This window comes from Papaver somniferum, chromosome 2, assembly GCF_003573695.1.
Source record: "Papaver somniferum cultivar HN1 chromosome 2, ASM357369v1, whole genome shotgun sequence".
Lineage (NCBI taxonomy): Eukaryota > Viridiplantae > Streptophyta > Magnoliopsida > Ranunculales > Papaveraceae > Papaver > Papaver somniferum.
Window position 1 is genome coordinate 114,947,722 of NC_039359.1, and position 9,054 is coordinate 114,956,775.

General features: G+C 37.2%; 1 long non-coding RNA gene across 1 annotated transcript; it reads right to left on the reverse strand.

Moving 5' to 3' along the window:
- Positions 1 to 6,720: 6,720 nt before the first annotated feature.
- LOC113353829 lies at positions 6,721 to 7,359 on the reverse strand. The gene is made up of 2 exons (XR_003361554.1): positions 7,233 to 7,359; positions 6,721 to 7,102 (listed from the first exon to the last, which is right to left on the reverse strand). It is a non-coding gene; the product is annotated as an uncharacterized LOC113353829 (long non-coding RNA).
- Positions 7,360 to 9,054: the final 1,695 nt, after the last annotated feature.

The following is a 9,054-nucleotide window of genomic DNA, read 5'->3' on the forward strand; positions in this document are numbered from 1 at the left end:
GGTTATCAGAAAGTTGATCGTAGCTTGGAGAAATAGATGACCACCTATTTATAGCTGAATTCTCTAATCTCGGGTCGGTGAAGATAAGGATTGCTTTCCGTGTCGTGCGGGCAATTCTCCCGTTTCTTCAGGAATAAAGATAAACTAGGTTGAGTTTATCTCATTATTCCACCTCCTTTACTCTCTTCTGCGGTGAGAAATAAGCCGGGTATTTCTCACACGTGTCGTAGACCGCCAGACCAGAACCATAATTGTTATCCCCCAATTTGGATGAAGCTGAGTCAGCCTTTGTGATGACGTGTTGAGAAAGAAAAATATTCTCTTTAGCCGAGTTGGCCGAGATAGAGAGATATTCTCCGATTTGTAAGAATGACTAGGATGATTCGCATAAAAAGGCATGGTATGCCTCAGAATTCGTGTGGATAGGAGACTCGATTCCTACATGAGGCTCGTGCCTACCATAGGGATTATCCAGCCTTATCTGAGATTTCCCGAGAGATTTGAATCTCTCTAGAATCTTGAAGAGAGATTTGAATCTCTCTGGAATATTGAAGAGAGATCTGAATCCCTCCGAGATATTGAAGAGAGATGTGAACCCCTCTTGCAGAGACATTTGAATCTCTCCGAGATTTTCCAGAAAGATTGGAATCTCTCCGAGATTTTACAGAGAGATTTGAATCTCTCCGAGATTTTGCATACGGATCAAAATCTCTATGAAGATTTTATTAACGGATTCGAATCTCTCTGTGGTCAACTGGGACTCATTCTGGAGAGAGAGAGAGAGAGAGAGAGGAAAGGCTTTGTACGCCCGATTAATGCCTCTGCGAGACTTTGGCTCACCTGTCTTGACCAGCGTATCTTGCAGAGATGTGCGAGGAATCAACTGCATGTCCATATGATGGGCCAACAAGACCAGTGTATCTCGAAAGGATGTTCTATGAGTCTGTCAAAAAAGACCGGAGGCAGAATAACCAGCGTATCTTACGGGGATGTCCTAGAAGTTATTCAAAAACCTCAGTAAGCCGAGTCAGAGCCTAGAGCATATATGACCAGTGTATCTCGCGATGATGTACTAGGAATCAGTCCCTGATCTCAAATAGGGTGAGTCGTGCTTACATAAGATATGCATATCTCCGCTCTAGGTCATAAGTCCACCGGGGACGTTTTTACGCATCTACAGAGCCTGCATGACCAGCAGTATCTCGTCGAGGATATATACTAGGAATCATGGCATCACAATCAACAGTGTCTCGCGGGGACGTATACTAGAAATCGTGGTTGTTCTGGTTCATAAGTCTACTGGTGCCTTGAGGACCAAGGGCTTAATCTCTCCCGTGAGAGTTGAGTTTTGTCTATGGTCTGGAAATGATGCTTTTGCCCCTTATCCAAATTTCACCATCTACAATAGTTTTCCTCGTTAAAAAAATCTTGTCGTGCCTTTTACTTTTCTATTTCCGCAATTATAATTGTTATTATAATTAAAAGTAAAATACACAAACGTTAACTCCGATATACTTGATAGTGATCCTATAGAGTTTGGTTAAGTCTGAACCTATTATTAAGTAACACAAAGTGTGAATACCGATTTGTTGCATTCTCTCGACTCTGTCCATAGACGATCACTTTCGGTAAGAGGACTTATAGGTGGATAAATAAAAGATTGTGGTGTATTTGGGCACCCTCGTCTTTTCACTAGTTTCTTGACAAAAAAGCTTATGAATATTCTCTCAAATAGTATTATATTTTTGTTGAGCACCATTGATAGAATCAAGAATAAATCTTAGTCTTTATCTCATCCGTACTACAACTTGCACCGCATGTTTTCTGTTGAACATTTTTTGCGGAAATAATTGTATTTCGGATGAAATGGTCAATTTTCTTGGAAATTCTTTATTTTAATTTAAAAACTAAGAGTTTGAAAGTGAAAATTTGAGTTGAAAAGTGAAATCATAAAATGTTTGAGAGTAGAAGGTGTGACTTTATAATTGAGAACGATTGAATATAGAGGGGATGTGATTAGATCCATTGGATGAAACTAGTCGTTATCGCTTCGGAAAAAGTCGGTTGGCTCAACTTGAGATGATGCTCATCTCGACAGGTTCAAAGCCTTGGATTTCCCTAGGCCGAGCGTCTCAGTTTCATGCGATCTTTTCAAGTTGAGTAAATCGTTTTTCCCATTCGCTTATTCCATTGTGGGGGTGAGAATGAAAAAATTAGCTCATTTGCCCACCCCACTGTCATTTCGCTTATACCACTAATATTTTCAATCAGACAAGAACCAAGTGGTATTAGAAACAAAAATAGGAAAAAAATATATATTAATCAATGTAATGCTATAATTTATTGTTATCTTTTTATTTCAAAAATCTTCACACTGTTAATGCTAATGAAGTACTAGTTTATAGATAAGGATACCAAAATCCATAAAAGACAAACTAAATAACACTTTGGATTTTGTTATCCTCTTAGTAAGCTTGTACCCATCAAATGTGATGAATATTATATTATATTATACTCACCGGATTGTGGTATGCATGAATTAATTTGGGGGCTAGATATTTAAACAAAATAAGATCATTTTGAGGTAGATTTGAAAGGTCCCTATCTATATAATTTTGGTAATAACTAACCTGCCCTTACTTAATTATAACTAATTCACTTGATTAGTTAAGATAATATAGACAAATTAGATTAGTTGGATCCAAATTAGGGATTATTGTTTTTGTTAAATTTAGCTTATGAATTTGTTTGAAGATTTCTTTTTGGGAAAATTTGAAAAATTAGGGTTTTGAAAATTCGATAACCCAAGTGAACTACTCTAATAAAACAGTTCTCCATATGTAATTTCACAGTATTGTTTTGATTAAATTTGTCAAATGATATGAAGAATTAGTTAACTTTGATCTCAACTAATCAACAGTCGGCATGAACGATGGGGAAACTACCTTGCCGACATGCTTTAGTCGGAAAGGCAATGTTAGAAACCATGACAATGTTTTATGGTGACCATTAAAAATCGTCATCGTTATTATTAAAATGACGAGGAATGCAAGTTGTAAACAATCATCATAGTAACCAGTTTTGAATCTCATTATTAAACCAGAGTTGGCATAATCTAGCTTTACTATGATGATGACACCACAGCTATCATCATGGTCGACATATTAGAACCATGATGACTATATTGATTTTTCAGGTAGAATGTGGTCAGAATTTTGCCAAACATTCGCAATGGTCTCTAGCTTTACTATGATGGTGACACAAATACTATTGTCATGGTCGATATACGAGAACCATAACAGATATTTTGATTTTTCATATAGAATATGGTTTAATTTTTTCCAAACATTGGTCATGGTATAATTTAGAACCCAGTGAAAATGACCCTTTATTCCCTTTATTCGGGTTGGGTGGTTTTGGGTGTGAGCTAATCGCACCGTTTAGACCGTGAATGCTGCAGACATTTGATGTCCCGTCGGCGTGGCCGGACCGCCTAAGCGCCCTTGTTGCCAAGGGGAATACTCTTCGCTCGACCCTTCTCGATGCCGATAGTTCGGCTTTCCTTCTCGTTTTTTATACTCCGCTTTAGTCCGCTTCCCCGATGACACCCCTACCCCGTACATCCCGCCCGACCGGTGATGTCCAGCTCGGGACAGCCGCTCAGGCTAAATCCATCGAGCCGTTGTTCCGTCCCGGCCATCAACGGTATCCGATCCGACTTGCTTGGTTCTGTAGGTGAAGATTGTGTTGGGCTGGCCAATGTAGGTCCCTGTATCGTCGTAGATGTATGGAGAAGCGGAGATCTTGATGTCTGGGGAACAAGATGTATCCCACCTGACGTGTCTCACAATGCTTGACTTCGTATCTACGCACACTTCATGGGATTGCTACCCTTTGGCTCAGTCCGTCGAGTCCCTCCTAGAGGACAGTTAGCGAACGCGTGAGTCGAAGACGAACCCAGTGCGTTGTTGGCACCAAGGACAATTTAATCCTTGGCCCCTTCTGGGCCTAGTGTTTACCCCATCGACGCTTATCGCGGCTAGTAAGGAATGACTAAGAACCGAGATCCGAAGTCTAAGGGGGCATCGAACTTGGGTTAACGTGTGCACTAACATCTGGAGCCGAGGTACAAGGGGCAATGATCTATCCCAATCACGATGTAGTTTCCGAAGATTATCCGGGCCTGTCGGCCAAGGCTATATACTCGTTGAATACATCAGTGTACCGCGTGTGCGGCCCAGAACATCTAAGGGCATCACAGACCTGTTATTGCCTCAAACTTTCGTGGCCTAAACGGCCATAGTCCCTCTAAGAAGCTGGCCGCGGAGGAAATCCTCCGCATATTAGAACCATCATGGCTTTTTTTTTATTTTCCATGTAAAATGTAATCAATTTTTGCCAAACATTCGTCATGGTTTAGCCTTTTCAACTACTAGTCGCTATGCTATACGGGTGAGGACCATGACGACCCTGGTAAAAATAAATTTCAATTATGAAGAATAACATGAATAGTTGTTATGATACTTACCCAATGAGCATGACCACTAACCAAAAACATAAAACATCATCGTACCAAGTGAAACTATACCATGACCATCAACACAATTTAATTCAATACAAATCAATTTTTTAACCTAATATGTCACTAAAAGAACAAAATAAAGTAATAAATTGAGCTTGCGACATTAGTTATTATCTTATTCTCGATAAATTAATCGACGAATTTTTCGTTTGAAAATGATGGAATGTGAAAAGGGTGAAAGGGGTTGATCGAAAAATAAAAGCAAAAACTAAAGATTTAGATTTAAAACTAAGGACTAATTCTAATCGGAAAAGAACACTTATGTAACTTTACATCCTTTAGACACTTGTTAGCATGCTAATTCGGACTTATAGTCCCCTATTAATCTATGTATACCTTATTCAATCTATGTATACCTTATTCTAGCATGTTTGTGTTGTTTTTCTTTAGAAAAATAATAATATTAGATAAGAGTACTATTACAAGAAACTAGTCGGAAGTCTGACAAGCTAAGCTCCAACATTGTACTACTATATTAATTTAACAAGTTACCCTATTTAAGGCCGTTTCTGATATTTAGACGACCCTGTGCGAAATAGCTCAGGACGCCCTGTGATACTTGCGTTTTCAACGAGGCCGTCTCTGACATCTTGAATCATGTCCACTTTTGCCCGGTACAACCGTCTTACTACGCATTTTTATAAGTAAACCAGATCAGCAAGTCTATACATGGAACAAAACATTTAGATTTAGAGGACAAACAGACTGATAGATATTAATCAATCAATTATCAAAGAAACAATTAATTTCAGTCAACACAAAAGCAACGATAGGATATCATATGATTCATTGATTCATATCCGAACTTCAAAAGCATCCAATAAGATATCAAAAAAATAAAAAAATAATCAAATTGAATTATTGAAATATCAAAAGGCAAAAGCATCCAGTGAGATATCAAGTTACCAAAAAATTGAAATCAAGTTAAATTAACTTATGGTGGGTTTGGATTAGAATTTTAAAGGTGAGATTTATGGGTTTATGGAATTTGGTGGAATTACGATTTCTTCCGTATGTTTGGTTTCCCAAATCCTTGGAATCACGTTTCCCACGGGAATCAGTTTTCCAGCAAATCCTCCATATGGAGGCTCACCCCTCCCTCCTAAGATTTGCTGGGAAACTTATCAAGGGATTTATGGACCCACCACTTTTTATATCTTTAAATCTCATATCTATACCATTTTAAGATTCTTTTAGTACTCCAAACAATACCGGATGTCCCGCACCGTTTTGCGGGTAGCTATCCCGTTCAAGCGGCTTCTTTGCCGTTAGATCATGCTAAAACCTAGATCTAATAGCCTTCAACCTTTTAGGAAAAATGGTGGGTCCTTTCCTGAATGTGGTGGGTCGTTTTCTGAATATGAATCCAACCGTTGATTTCATGATCTAACGGTAAAGAATCCCGCTTGAGCGGGATAGCTACCCGCAAAATAGTGCGGGATAGCATTTGTCTATAGATTTTAAAACAAGATAATTTTGTGAATCCTAGAAATTTTAAATGAGTTACCAAACACATAAGGGATTTACAAAAATGCCAGATTTGTAATCCCATGAGATTATAAATCCTTGAAATCGTGAATTCTGTTAATCCACTAACCCTAGGCTATAAACAAAATCTCAACAAGTCTGCAAGTGATTATAACTATAACATATCAAACGACATAAGACCATCAGAGATAGACCATAAGAGATTATAGTGAGAAGTACATACCTATGAATGGAATGAACTTTTTCCTTATTTCCTTGTTGACTAGGGTTTTCCTTATCTTGAATACTTCGTATTTGGCTTGATAGTAGGAATCAAATTCTGCAATATTGCGTTATCTGGGACTCGAACCTGGATTCTTTTGGAACGCATGAAACCTTTTAACAACGGGATGACCAACTGAGCTAGCTACCCGTTTATTTGGCATATTTTTTTTATTTGTAATTTTTCAATCGACTAAACGGTAAAACTGTTTTTTCGGAAAGTTTATGCTTAACAACATTCCAGCTCAGGATGGGCTAGGCCACCAGATTGAGTAGTGAAACAGTTTTTGAAATATGCAATCTGCACCCAATCTATTATTCGTGAATTTGTGAAAACATAATCTATCCATCTACCAATTTGGTCGAGTAGATTAGCAAAATGAAAAACAAAGAAAAAAGTTGATATGGGTTTCAAATTTATGCCACTTAAATAATTTCTTTAGCAATCTCCAGTCCACTCACAATTGCTATAAAATCTTATCGGAAAGGACTATTAAGAAAGAAACTCCTCCATGATTGTCATTATTAGTGCCAACATATTCTCAATTGAGGAGCTTGTGCCGGCTAATTAAGCCTTGCATACGGACTGACACATATTTTCTGTTGGATAACATCCGAACATTTGTTGGGTGCAGCACCAACAAGGTAACAAATTTAGGCAAGTCTGCTTAATACACAACAAATTGGCAGATGATAAGTTGACATCGTTTTGCCCAAACGTCTTCGCCACATTCTTTTCATCAGTGCTCCTCCTTGGGATATTTTCCGTACCTATAATTCAATTCATAAACATTACTAAATTAGAGACATAATTTGGTATGAGGTATACATAAGAGAAGAACATATGATACATAACTCGATCTTAGGAATAAAAATGTTAAGGAAAAAAAAAAGAACTTACACTCGTGAAGACCAACTAGAACAATGAAAACCATGAAGAAGTAATATATGTTTTCAACTTTGGCGATACTTGCCATGGCTCTTTTTCTGTCTAATGCTCGAGATAGCGGGAAAGAATAAAAGTAGATTCTTTGGTTCTAAGGATTTGTATCCCTGAAGGCACTCACCCTTACATTTTATAGTAAGTCTTGCAATAAATGTACATTAATCATGAAATCTTTAGGTAAATATGATCACTATTAATGCACAATTAATGCACATTAATATGATCAGTTTTCATTTAAAATTTTGAATATGATGGTACTGAACTGATAATATATTTTTTTAAAGCAATGAACCTTTATTAATTTATTTTAATATCAACTATTTTTTTGCTGTAAACCCTCAAAATAGTAAAGGTTACAGGGACTAATTCCAATACACAGTACAATGATCTGAGAATATCCTGCCTCTCTCTAAATGTTCAACTTGCTTTCATAGGCAAAGCTTGATATCAGGATGACTTACATGTGCATTTTAGTGCCCTCTTCTACAAGACTACTAATATTGACCATACACATGTACTTTACAATAAGCTTTACTAGACAACAATCATTCGTGGGGCCGCATGTGCCCTTTTTTGTGGATTTTTTAGACCCCGTTCTTTTTTGCAGAGGTCTATCTTTTCCTTTAGAAATTAACTTCTTCTGAGAAGTGTTGAGTTTATATACCTCAAATGAATTCGACTTTTGAACAAGTTTGAGCTTGTTTGCTAATCGATTTGCTCTCCGTTGAAGTTTGTTGACATATGTTATTTTATGTTTATACTTGAAACACTTAGAGACTTCATGACCCTTAAAACTACAATAAGAACATGTCAATATGGAGGAAGGTTCAGACACCATAGCTGAGCATGCTGCTAAACAGATTGAGGTACCTGAAACATGTGAGATAAAATTTTCAGTAGACATGGAAAAATCCATTTTATCCTCCAAAGTGGTTGAAGAAGTTTCTCCAAGAAGAATATCAAGATTGATGTACGTATTGCTACAGTTATCAAAATCAATATTTTCACCAAGGAGTGCAACACTTGATTTTTCATCTTCATTTGAATCATAGTGATCAGACATTTCATCAAGAGTTGCAGCAAGATCTTTGTTCCTAATGTATTTTCTACGATTTGGACACTCATTAACAAAATGACCAAAACATTTACACTTGAAGCACTGTAGCATATCCTCATCATCAGTATCGACGGTGTCCCTGATTTTAGGAGGGGCATGGTCATGAGGTTTGACTGATGACTAGGCTTATCTCTGATGAATTGTTTACTTCTCTTCAAAAGAAGATCTCTAAACTGTCTTGTGATCAGTGAGACTGAGTTGTCAATATCTTCATATGATGAATCAGTCTCAATAGGATCAACTACAGAGTTTCCAACACTTTTACTTTTGTCAAGTAATTTAGTGTTCTTTTATGCTATGAAGGCAATATCCTTTCCATATTTGGATGTATGCTCATGATAAAGGATCTTTAACTTCCCAACAAGAGTATTTCTGGAAAGTGCATCAAGGTTATTTCCCTCAACGATGGCATGCTTCTTAGAATCGTATCTAATTGGCAACGATCTGAGAATTTTCATCACAATGTCCTTTTCAGGAATAGTCTTACCCAATGCAAAAGATGCATTAACAATTTCAGACACTTTGTGATTAAACTCATCAAATGAATCTTCATAATCCACACGAAGGTTTTCCCAATCAGAATTTAGGTTTTGAAGCCTAGCTTCCATTTCAGAGGTATTTCCTTCAAATATGGTTTCTAAGATATCCCAAGCATCTTTA